At 34.8% G+C, this 13,882-nt stretch overlaps 1 protein-coding gene across 1 annotated transcript in view; it reads right to left on the bottom strand.

The window, feature by feature from the left end:
- Positions 1-13,882, bottom strand: part of sgcz (sarcoglycan zeta) — a gene marked incomplete at its 3' end in the record, with an annotated part of 392,881 nt that overhangs the window by 65,260 nt on the left and 313,739 nt on the right. The gene's annotated exons all lie outside the window — the stretch shown is intronic.

Genomic DNA, 13,882 nt, shown 5'->3' with positions numbered 1-13,882 from the left:
AAAACTATCTAACTTAAACTGTATTATGCAAACTCAGGTTATAACTTTATACTCACCTTATTTTTGTTGCCAATTCATTTATAAAACTTGGAGACAGATGTGAATGTGATTTTTCTCATTGAAGCAGTTTATATCGACTCTTCACGTTGTATGGCACCACATGACCATGATAGGCAATGTTGTGCCAGTTCATAATTAAAAAGAACTAGCTCATACAGTGACTCAGTTTATAGCTCACTTCAAAAAATGAACAAAAAGTTCACAAATCTATAAATTAACTAGTTCAATTTCATTTGGTAAACTAAGCAACAATCCTACAAAACAGAACCTCATATTACACCCTTTAAATGTGTGATCATAATATAGAAAGAAATGAAAAAAAAACTTGATGGAGTCATGGTTTACTGTATGTGGAGTGAAGCCTTTATTTAGCAAAATTACACAGATCTTTTGAAACATACAGGTACATTCAGATCCTACTGATAAGATCTTCATAAAAAAATATTTTTTTATGTTCCTCATTCAGATATTTCCCAAGATAGCTTGGAGGCTTTAACTCGATGTGATGCTTTAACTTTGAAAAGGATGTGGCTCACATAAGGACTTGCTTGTTAAGTCCTGGTGGGCACAGTTTGCACAAAAAGATGATTTTTTTTTCTGTTCCAGTCTTCCTTTGTTAGTTAATCAAACTCTGCCAAGAGATCTGAAAAACTGGCATAAGAAATACCAGAGTCTGAATCCAAATAAAAGTGTTATTTTCAACTGAATGTGAATGTGATCTGTGTGTGTTGCTCATTATTCTCAGAGAGAACGTCCCTCTCATTCACATTTATTACTTCAAAACTGATTTGCTTAGTTCACCGTTCACTAAAAAATACGAACATTCATTGAATGCCGTTCATTAAACATGTTCATGCACAACACTAAGGACGGGACATTGTAAGTACATTGTTGGTCACTGCAATGATAACTGCAAAAGTAAGAAAAAAACAGAAAGTTGGGAACACCAACCTCAGAGTAAGAAATTAAAATAGGATAGTTAGAATTAAAAATTGGATTAGGGCAGTTTTTTTCTTTTTTTTTTTTTTAGAACTATTGTTAGCTGTATATGTAATATATAAGATGCACAGGACAGTGTTTTGCCAATGTTAATGCTACAGTAGCTGAAGTGGCCATACAAAAAAAAAAAATTATACAGGTGTGTATAAGCAAGGTATTGTGACACTATGACCTCTAAGATTTTATCCTACTTCCAGCTAACAAAGTTAAAGGAGTACAGCAAAACCTGTTTTTCTTCAAGGCTCTCTACGCTTTCAGTGACTCTCATTTTAGAATGCTGGAGTGACATTAAATGGGGCATTGGTAAAATGCATTTAAAGCTCAATTCATACCATGGAACCAGCTTAGACTCTGGACTGATTTCATCCGAGACATCAGCATAACTTTTATGCAGATTTTTGAATTGGCCATAGTTGCATGGTTATTGGTAAACTATTTTTGACACTGTCTCAGAGATATGTGGATAATTTGTGCATCTCATTGTTTGGGCTGTCCTTCTGAATGCCTTCTTAGGCAAATACCAGAGCAATATTTATTCTTTTTGCTCTATTAAGAATTTCTATGACACCTGGAAGTCATTTATTTCTTATTACATACCTATTTCAGCAGATAAACTGCTGGTAGAAAAAAAAATGGTTATGTATTATGCACAAATGTGACATTCAGTTTCATTTGTAGTTACCTGGTTGACTGTCGGATCTATACAGGTTTGTGTAGCTTCCATGGTACAATATGGGTAGTGAGAAAGGTTTTTTCTGTATTTATTTTTGTTTTTCTGTTGTTTTTATTATTTTGTGGTTTGAATATAAAAAAAAAAAAGATTTTGATCAAACACAATTAATTCTGATAAAACATATGTTTAAATTTACCTTCAGAACTGCAGCATACACTTTATTATTTAATAAGCATGTGGTGGACCCTGTTAGGAAGATCCTTCCCTAACAGCACCCCTGTCGACCAACCAGCTTTGCCCTGATATTGAAAGATCATAAATGTAACTTAGAGCTGATCAATCACTGGTGTAGCACCCCCAAGATTTTGGAATAGCTTACCTCTGGGTGTGCTTGGCTTATACTCTAGATCAGGGGTCTTCAATGTTTTCCAGGCCAAGGACCCCCAAACTGATGGCGGGATGGAGCAGACCCCCTAATTTTATATATATTGTATAAAATTGTGTTATATCAAACTGCTCCTATAGTCCCTCTATTACAGATGGAGTTATGTAACTAAAGTAATTTCGCCCTGGAATTATTAAAGTATTTCTGATTCTGATTCTTGGTTGATGGGACAGGTGTTGTGAATGAAACGGTGTCCAGCTTGAAAGAGCTCCTGTGTGTCGCTGAATGTGTGCACTGATGACTGAAAGACATCTTCTGCCTCCATTTATCTGTTTACTACAGTGTGTTGAATTCATGTTAATGTGTATTTAAAGACATTTTAATTAGTGGAAGAAATTGCAGGGGGGAATGTTAAAAACAAAAAGTCTAATTGACCAAAAATGTTCAATCTTTTGACTTTTTGTTTTCGGTCAACTTATGTTGTTTTTACATTTGCTGTATAAGTTAGAAGAAACTGACGTGTGAGATTCATCCCTGATTTAAAATCCTTACAGAAATCCATGGGGTTGGTATTTATGTTGAGTCAACTGGAGGAAAGGAGGCTCACATCCTGGTTGCAATTCAGTCAGAAAAGGAGACAAACAACCACACACCGACAACATTATTTCTTAAAGAAATAAAGCGACAGCAGTAAACCCAATATGCACATCTTTGGACTGTGGGAGGAAGCAGGACCTGACAACTCATTAAAATTTCTTGGATTACAGAAAATCCAAAATAATTTAAAGCTAATCCACATACTTTTGTGTTTATATTATATATATATTTTGTAAGAAATTGCTTGTTTTATAAATGTTTGTCTTATATTTTTTTTCCATCTTTGGAAAAATAATGATTCAGTTGCTTAAGGAAATCCCTAAATTGTGTGCAATGTTCATATCTTACTGGCAAAATTAAGTCATATTTTCATCCTCTGCTGTTCTTAAAACTGTTAAAAATCTTAAAAATAGAGAATACATTTAATTGAAAGAGCATTTATTTAAATTAAATTTTTTTAACATGGTATTGGTATAGCAGCTTAATGTCTGTAAAATTGTTTTCCTATTAATGCTCATAGTCGAGAACTTGTAAAGTCAGATTTGATTTATTTTATACTACATACACGCAATCCCCCCTCTGAGAAACAAATGAGATTCTTCACAATTATATTTAGATGCAATCATAATTTCAGATTATTTCAGATCATTCTTGCTCTGCTTCACAAAGGAACAAAAATAAAAATAGTTTTATTCTGTGCTTGTATACCTGATCAAAATAGTTAAGGTAAAATAAAACTGATACCAATAATGAAATAAAATATAGATGCAGATCTCCATAACTTCTAAAAGTAATTTTGACATACTCAGCTTGTTATTTATTAATTTTGTTAACAATCCAATTGTACAAGGCTAATTGTTTCCATACATACAGTCCTGTTATTTTACAAATTATGTTTTCATAACTTGTTCATATGTTAATGCAAGTGCAGCCAAAAGGGAACTAATTTAGTGGACTGTAAGAAATTATTCTTCTGCACCAGTAAGCTATTGGTGTCATAATGTTGGATGATGATTGGACACTAATAACATTACAAGATATATGCTGGTCTAAACTGAAGATCACTCATTTCGGCCCCACATTAAATGGACAGTCAATAAAACATGCCTTCGGGTGGCTGTCAGGTTGGATCATGGTAATGTTAGGATATGTTCTGCCCTTTAGTAAAGCTGTTTTAGTAATAAAAAAAAAACTCTTTTAAGTGGGTGTCACGTGTAATGATATAGAGGCTCTTTGTTGCATGCTTCTCCTCGGACTACAGATGTTCACAGGCTGATAGTCTTCAATAGCACATTTCTTAAAATAGTAGACTTGCAGTAAACACTTGAAAAAAGCTATTGTTGGTCTTCAGACACTGTTTGAGTGACTAATAATAAGTATTAAAAAAAATTTCTGTTGCAGTTTATGACTTGCTTTATTAAAAGCTATAGTTTAGGGTGGTCATTTTCCACAGACAAAAGTAACATGGGCATGAATGTGTTAGAAAATATCTTAACAGTTATACAAATACAATAAAAACATATTTGAACTCAGTTCAACCAAGCTTATCTCGCTGTATGTAGCTAAAACTATACAGAATACAGTTACAAAACTTTGTAATTCAGCATGTTCATTTATATACATTAAATAACAGAAGATTTATATATCAAACAATGCTTCTTGATTACTATTTCTTGTCTTAAAATGTAAAATTGAGTGAAAGCAAACAGTTTTGTAGAAAAAGAAGCAAAAGAAACAGGGATAGCTACATCCATGAGCTGAGAACTATGATTGAGTTTCCATCAAACAAACACATATCCAGGAAATAGGTAACAAACTGTAGCATTTTAATATTGGGCTACTCCTGAACCAGAGACATCAGTAGCATTTTACCTGGCCTAAGGAGAAACAGCACTCCTGCTCATTGTGTAAAGTAATCGATGCAATGCATTTGGAAATAAAGAGACCAGAATGTAGACAAAGAGTAATACATTTGACACATACATTTACATTTGATCACCTAATAACAGATTATCTTTAAGAAGTGGCTCAAAAAACATTTTATGAGGGGCACACAAAAAATAAAACATCTTTAAACTTCCCTGCTCTGTCTTAAATAATAACTAATACTGAACACGGTCTAAAAAAATCTCCCTCAAGGTAAGAACACTAGTACAGTATTTCCTATTGCAAATTCATTAACTTAAAAAAAAAAAACATTTGCATTTTAAAAAATGCAGAAGGCCCAGCTTGCCTCTAACTATGTATTCAGTTTTAACACAAAGAGAGCGGACTGTTGTGTAGTTGTGTTAAAAAACACCAGAATATGTTAGCATTAATAATTGAGTGTCAAAACATTTCACGCCGTATTCTAAAATAGGGCATTTGTGACCTGAAAAAGATGTGAAAGCTGTCCAAACTGTATAAGCAGACTCAGAAATTATGCCTAAAATCATCTGAAATCATTTCAGTTTAGTCCTCATTTTAATAATGTAATCCTTCTCTGTCATTACAATTTCCTAAAGAAACTGTCTCCTGCAAGTAGCCCATTCCCCTTGGATAGCAGTGAGCCTCTTTCAGGACCCAGGATGTAATCCAGGGCAAAGGGTCTAACTTGGGGTTAGGCTTTAAACCAGGTAAGATCACTAGTTCTCTACCCTATCACCTAGGCCACTAAACCCCCAATAAGCCCTAAAATAATTTAAATAAAACCTAATAGTTAACCCGGAAAGCCAGATTAAAAAAATTGGTAGCTTGGTTTAGTTCTAAACATTATCAATATGGGCCTGTTTCCATTTTATCAGGCAGGGGAAAGGAGGGACATTCAGCAGAATTTTCCAAGCTGATTGGCCTAAGCAACAACAACAATAAAGCCACATCTTTGCTATCCAAAAACACACAAAATGCTACTTGCTGCTTCTCTTTCAAAGCTAAAATCATAATACTGCAATGTGATTTGCTGACCCTCACTGGGTAAGTTCTCCAACAGTTGAGGCGGAAATGGAACAGGACAGATTCTCATGTTTTTGTGATACATTACCGTATTTTCACNCTACCCTTTCTTTGCCTTGCAGCTATATTTGCTGTGATCAGTGGGAATAAAGTAGTTTTAATATGTTTTTTAAGTGAGAAAGTCCACCTGAAAACTTAATCATTGCAGTCAGTTCATCCAGATTACGATCCTGCCTGCTAATATTTGTTCTGTCGGAGCCCCTCAGTCCCCCACATACCAGCAGCAGCCTCTGGCCGGGTCGCCTCATTGCGGTCCACCGCAGCAGCTGGTAGGTGTTTTTCATCTAAATAATCTAAACTGCAGGCACCAGGATATAAAAGCGAACATATTCTGCCAGCAGATTTCTGCATTTTAAGTTAATTTATGCATCAATAAACTGTTTCAGAGGAGTGATCACAGCGCTCTGTGTCATCAGCAATGTGTCTGTCTCACTGCCAGCTCCCAGGTTTGATTAATACTTTGTAATGAATACATGAATAAAGCACAAATACTCAGTTTTGCTCCCGCTCTATTTTTAAATAGTAGAGGTATTTAAACGTAGTAGAGGACATGTACCTGTATATAAAAACCACGCCCTATAGTCCGGTGCGCCTTATGTGTGTGTTAAATGCAGAAATGGCACACATAACTGAGACTGCGCCTTTTAGTACGGTGCGCCTTAGGGTCGTGAAAATACGGTAAGTATTCAGCTTTCAAGCTTACTGTAGATTCTAGTAGTCTGTGTGTTTGGATTTGTGTGACTTGTTTAAATCTAGCACAGCCAATAGGTTCTCAATTTTACAAAGATATAATAAAATGTGGTTCATTTGCCTAGAAAAACAAGCTTTAAACAAATAATTCAATTCAAGAAATCACATTCCATACTATTAAAAATAAAATTACCTGTTAAAGGCTATGCTTAAACTGTATTTTAGTGTTTGGGTGCAGGGCTGTGGCAGCATGAGGTGGCTGGAAATACGTTTGTATTGGGTTTTTTTTAGCAATGCATGCAACAATGTAAAGGAACCATTTCCCAACGTTATAGACATTAGAACCTGTATACTGGGTGGAAGGGACAGACACCCCTACCACCCTAACAGGAATTACATATCACCTCACTTAATTTAAGAGGAAAAATAACCTCATAATGTATTTAAAACTATTTCTGATTTTCATTTGAACTTTGACAAATTTTGCTAATACAAATATATTTAGGAGAAACCATCTTAATTTTATATTTTACTAATGTGTAAATATTTGCACATTTAAATTGCAGACTGTTGAATGACAACATAACATAGAGTTTGTCATAATTTGTGTTAAAAGTAGCCAGACCAGTTACCGATCCTGAGCAAGAATGGGACGAACACATTGGTATTTGATAAGTTTAATGAAAAGAAATGCAGGCCAGCTGTGGCACAGTGGGAACAGGGAGATTGACCCCTTACTAATGCATAGACTCCTTCATGCATATATCATCTGTTACATCGCAAAGAGAAGCCTTTCTATTCAGTGTGGTAATTTATCTATTGCTTTGCAGCATGAAGGACAGCTCACTTACCTTGCCCATCATATATACTGAGTCCATTCATAATTGGACTGAAATGCATCAATTTCAAAAAACAAGGCGAGCCAGTCAGGAATTTGGAAATTGGAAAGTAAAGTGGATCTGGTACATGTCAAAATAAGAAGCAAAGCACGACTTGATACTATGGACATGGACATGGTGTGCAGTACTGCAACTCTTTGCAGTGGAAAACAAAATGGAAAGAGAACCCAGTAAGTGTTTCTTATTATACAATTTCTGAAGACTAGTTGAGCCAGAGAGGATATTGAGACATAGGTGGAGTAAAGCTGATCTGGTAAATTTCATCATACGAGAGGATGTCTGATCGAATTTGTAACGCTTTTAGAGTGGAATTTTGATTGGATGACGGCCACAGATTATAGCTAGTATGAAGCTGGCCTTAGGGAAGGAGAGTAATTGACAGGGAAGTCATAAAATTAGCCACAAGACAAGAATAAGTAAGAAGCTTAAAAAGGAATGATTGACATAAATGATGACCTAACCACAACAGCACTAAGCATTAAATTGATGTACAAAGACCCAAATGGGAATAACAAGGAACATAGAAATAACCAGAAAACAAATACAAAAGAAAAGTAAAACTAATAAACCATGGATCATGAGATTTTTAAACAAAAACATGAACCCCTAAAACTATATTAATGAAAAAATATTTCTACAATGGTAAAAACCTAAAAGTCTAGAACACTGGTAAAAGAAGAGGGTTGAATTTAAATTCACTGTAGGGAATGTAATCAGTCTGAATTTAATTAAAGATATTTTTAAAAATGCATACAAAAGATAATTTTGCAAGGGACTAATAGCAAAAGGCAGTAAAAGTAGATATTTTTATTAAAAAATATACTTTTCTAATTTTTATCCCACATGCCTTGAACTTCGAATATCCCCAATTGAGAGCCTCATATAGCTGTTGGAATGTATAAATTCCTTCAATCCTCCGCACACAGATAGTGGAGAAAAAACATTACATGTCTTATCAGCAACATTTCCAATGTTTTATTTCTTCAGCATCCTACAGCCCTAACATTAGGAGAGATGTTGTTGATTAATGTATATTCTAAATCATGGTCATTCATCTTTCTCCCTGTCTTATTCTCCCCTCCCTTACTTTATTAATGGCTGTAATCAACCCACAATAAATAATTTCTGCCCCTAGCAAATGAATCTTACTTTTCCACCTGTAGCATATTCATAAGTTGAAGAGAAAAACTATTTGATGGTGCGGTTTCTTCCAGTATTTCTTTTATATTTTCTTCTATTTCAAATCTATGTCCTCATTTGTTATCTTTTAAGATGTGCAGAAAACACCTTAAGGTGACAAAAAGTGTGGTTTAGAGGAGAGCCTGTTCTATCCTTCAGAAGGTAAAAACACTTCAAATGATGCATTAACCCTCTTGCTTCCTGTGGTTAAAATGAAAAGGACTAAAAAAAAAAAAAACTCTTCTTTTTATATCAAGATTTGATGGCCCTGAGGATTTTTCAGTCTTTATTTATTTGTTTTTTTTGCAATATAATTTGTGATGTTTGGTTTTGGTTGGTGTCATCTGGTTGTGTTGATTTTCATGCTTTGTTCTGAGTAGGAATAACCTGCTGTGTTGTTTTATTAGAGCTGCCTCTTAATGTTCTTAGTCTTGCTTTCCCTGGAGTTCCTTTCAAGTGTCTAATTTGCGCTGTTGCCTTTTTTTTTTTTTTAACTTTCATCCATCTCAGTAAACATGGTTCCATGTTACTTTGCTTAGATCCCTGTCAGTGGGATTGTGCTCTTTTTACATCAAATGTGTTCAATGTCAGAGTATTTTATCTTGTGATTTAAGATTTTGGACTTTGGAGAAGTGAAATAAATTCTAACACTAAACCGAAAATACATTTCCATTTCTACAATAAAATGTACCAAAATTTTGAAATAGGTGTATTAGTTTACACAAGAAATATGAGCAACATTTAATGTGCCTCAGGCAAGAAGCGTTAATACAAACAAAATTGTTCTTTGATGGTTTGTACAACTAATTTGGGGAAAAAAAATTTCTCTCTCTATCCATTTTATTATTTATTAATTAGTAATTTGTATTTGTTGATGAAAGAACTATTGGTCGATACAGCTGCAGCTGTCAGTATCCAGGGGAAACTGGTTTCATTTGTTGTTATTTTCTCAAAAGAAAGAACAGCCAGTGGTCTCTATGTGAGATTAAGCTACTATGAATATAACATCTGGAGCAGAAAATGGATAGAAAGTTCAGAAAGTTCAGGCAATATGTTGTTGCTTGAAACACCTCTAAAGACACATGCATTCGGTCCACTTAATGGCACCGCCTGAAATGAACTGAATGTGGAATGTTTGGGTCTTTCTGAATATGTCAAATTAGAGTATTACCATTGAAATGTTTATTTTTTGTGTTGTATGAGAGAGATGAAGAATGCGATGAAGGGATGACCGACGTGGTCTGGACATTCCCAGTACATGTGTGCTTGTGGATTAAAAGGAGATTTCGCATCTCCCTGAAATGAGTTTTTGGAACTTGGGATGTCTGTATTTGTCAGTCAAGGGACACTGATTTGATGAACAATAATATCACTGAAGTCATTGTATGTTAAATAGTATTTTTTCATATCTTCTTTGAAATTATAATATATTTGATATTTTTAGATGTAAATATATTTTATTTATGTATAAATAAACATTATGAACATATAATATTTTAGTTAACATGTGAATAAGGATGCTAATGGATTAGCTCGACACATGTCTCAACACATTGGTGTTTCTGGACCCAGAACTACATCGCCTTTAGGAGGATAACTTACACAGTTAACTGAAATTAAGAATGTTTGTTGAATCTGATGTCATCAACTTCTAGAAGTTCACACTAGGAGAAAAATTAGGAGAAAGTTATTTCAACCCTGTAATCACTTCCTGAAGTATGGCCCAGACATAAGATTTGTACAGTGACACTTTTTAGCAACTTGCCACTCCTTTTATAATTAAGGGACAACTGAAGCAGCTCATTAATTTCGTAACACTGGATAAAAACAGAACGTTTTGTCAACTATTATTTGGAAATGCATTTATTGTTCTGTGTTGGAAAGTTGGAACTTTCTAAATTAATGTTATGACTGAGTTTATTTTATGGGGGTGTTGAACGAAAAGGACAGTGGACTTTCTAAGTTAAGTTAACTTGTATTTATGTTGAAGGTGTCAGTGGAGGCCTAATGGTTAGAGCAGAGCATTTGCCATCTGAGAAGGATGTAAGTGCCCAGACTGATGCCCCCGGACTCCGGCTTGCTCGCTAGGTAAGCTGCCTACTGTTCTGCAAGGGTGATAGGTTGAAGAACTGTAGGTAATCAAATTTAGTTTGAATGTAAAACTTGCAATTCAATTAAATTTAGTTTAATTATATAGTGCCAATTCATAAAATCTCAAGGCACTTTACAATTCAACCAGATCATACAGTCAAACTGATTTAAAGTTGTTTANTTCAAACTTTGAAAACCAAGTCCAGTGGATATTTTTTGAATTTTTACGGAATGACTATGACCTGGATGACTGAGAACCTTCATCAGCATATTGAATGCCTAATCTTAAATGACACAGCTACAGGAAAAGTACCCCCCACCCCCGTACTTTTTTGACCTTTTGCCATATTTCAGCATTCAAACATAAAGATAGAACATTTTCATTTTTTTTCGTGTGAAAAATTAGCAATAAGTGGGACACAATCATGAAATGGAGAGAAATACACTGGATATTTCATATATTCCAGAAGTCCCCATCTTGTATTTTCCACAGTTTTTCAGGAAAACCACTGAGACTGATGAGGGAGGAAGGTAACAGACTTAACGGGCCTCCTGTGCTTTGGTATTCACTGTGAATGCAGGAAAAAAAAAAAAAAAAACACTTTGGGCAGTTTATCTATCCATGCCTCTAATCGAAATGGTCCTGTATCTCTTGTACAAGCTAAAGAAAGTTGGTCCTCTTGTGGGTTTCAAGTCATGAATGCTAATAAGGTGGAACTATTCTCCTTCAAGTGTGTGAAGTTTCTAGGGAGGTGAAATAACTCCCTTCCTTTGAGGATTTTCCAATCTCCCTTTGATAACATTGATGTTGAGGGGAGAACATGTGCATTTGTTCCTGTCTTTGAGTGTGCTTGTGTTAATTCTAAGGCTGAGTCAGCACATGAGTAAAGGGGGTGGGGGGGTTGGCGGATGAGATCAAGAATGTAAAAGGATTTCTAGAGCCTGAAAGATGAAACTCCACAAGAACATGCATCTTCTCCTATTCAATACTGTCATCCAGTAACTGAAACCTTCACAGTGCTTAGTTTTGACTATGTCTGCATATCACAGGTTGAAGGAAATATTGCTTGCAATATAGTCATACAGTAAGTGAGGTTATGGAAGCTAAAACATGAGATCATTTAACCATCAATTTATTCCATTGCAATTATATTTTAAATATGTTAAAAATAAAAATATTTTAAAATTGTTTGCTATGGTTAAGTATGGTTATAAGTAAAATATCTGCCAAGAACTGTCACATCTTTTACTTTAAAACAAATGAATTCTGGTGGCAGAATAATAAACATACATGTGTATAATGCATGGGACACACACATAAAACTTAAAATACTATTCTTGCTGAGGGAAATTTAGTTAGTGAGTTTAACGGTAAGTGGTAGTTAGCTGCAGAGGATTTCAAAACTTTGGTCCTTGAGAAAAAGTATGTGCATAAGGCTGAGAATTCTTGCATGCTACACTGGAGGATTGGAACATCTATTTTTGTTAAGTGTTTTCACATCAAAATGTAAATTCATTTGAGGCTTGGAAAAAAAAGCAGCATTCATTTCAAATGTCAGTGAATTATTGTTACTTTTCATTTCTGCAGGATTTTGTATTTATGTGTGACCAACAGCTATTGTGCATCTTGGATTAAACAAGTATATGTTATACTTAACAAGCGTTAACAAAACAACCAGCTATAATTTATTCATAATGATGTCCACTAGCAGAAATGAAAATTTACATTAGGTTATAATTAAATTATATACGTATCCAACAGTATTTCAGTGGGTGGTGGGGCACTGAACCTTGACTCCATTAGTGTAACTGTGAGTGCTTCCGAAAACAATCATTGTCTCCAGTAAATATCAAATAGTACTTTAGATTCAGTGTAAAAATGACTTATCTTTAATCAGAATCCAAAATTGTTTATTGATACCCAATTTCAAATCAGCCCTTGGGTTCCATCTAAAGCTCAGACAGCTACCAGTTGAGGCTAGGAAAGAAAGATTGTAAGTTTGCTTCTATTTGCACTCAAACTAAAAGTCCAGATGCATCTGAAAAGTGATAGTTAATCTTTTTCAAACATACATCAATAGGGATAAAAATCCCTAGTGCCCATTATATGTTTAGAAGTGATACAAAACCATAACAAAAGTAAAAAGCCACAGCCATGGCTGGTAAGTAGATGACTATAGAATAACAGGTCATGGTCTTATTCCAAAATACCATGAAAAGCAAGACTGTAGGGTACAGATGCACAAAAAAAGGCCTTAGGGCTTATGGAGTTATGAAACAACAATCAACATGTGTGTTTCGAATTTCACTTTGTTGTTTTTTTCTTTTTGGGTGAGGGGGTTGCTAGCCTGAAAATCCCTCCCCTCTGGTAATTACAGCTATGGTAGCATCGTGTAAGATAGAAATTTTGCTCTGGGAAGGACTGTGGCTATTGAACATCAAGACACCAATTTGGTAGCTGAGGGACATAGTGTGAAAATACTGTAGCAATATCTAATTACACCAGCAAGGAAGAGATTTGAGAGCAAACTGGTCTTCTAAAATGATGATAACTCCCATCACTGAGTCAGAAAATGAGACCAAAATTTTAAAGGATCTTTATCCTCTTTAGAGAAGTTTTTATCATTTTTTTTCTCCTTGGCTGCACCTTTGCCCTATTGTGGCTCTACCGTTATCATACTCCCTCCAAAATGGTCAGTTATCCCCAGCTATTGTCTATATTTTTGCTGCTATATGTTTAGGCTGCTGGAGGATACACAGTAGATTTTCCTCATGCTGCTTCATTCTATCTCTATTCTCCCATTTTGCAGAAGTTGTTAAGTTCCATTTAGAACATTATGTTCTCTCTGTTTTTTTTCCTTTTATAGTCGCTTCATCTGGTCTGTTCCTGATTGGCTGTGACATGATCTTTGATGTGCAAAATAAGGAAATTGGAAAAAAAAAAAATGGCACTCAACATGTCTAAACCAAAAAAAAAACTTACACAATCCTAGAGCAGCATATTTTATGGTCACTGACAGAGGAGAATAAGAGTAATCCTATGCAACCCAGTTGCCAAACTCAGAGTTACACTGTAGCTCTGTTTAGCAGCCCTTTCACCCAATGCTCAGCTGTAACGATTTTATGGCCATAAATAAGACTTATGCTATTAAGACTAAATCAATGACATTGAAATGGCATCTTGGATTGTTTTAGATGCAGTTGACCTTTTTGTCTGCAAGACCCAATCTCATCGAATTATTCAAGGAAGCATTCCCTTTAATATTCCCCATTTTAGATGTGATTATTCTATTCATACCAGCGATGTGTAACTTAACT

This window comes from Cyprinodon variegatus, unplaced genomic scaffold, assembly GCF_000732505.1.
Source record: "Cyprinodon variegatus isolate N-32 unplaced genomic scaffold, C_variegatus-1.0 Scaffold496, whole genome shotgun sequence".
Lineage (NCBI taxonomy): Eukaryota > Metazoa > Chordata > Actinopteri > Cyprinodontiformes > Cyprinodontidae > Cyprinodon > Cyprinodon variegatus.
This window is presented reverse-complemented; position numbering and strand designations above follow the sequence as displayed.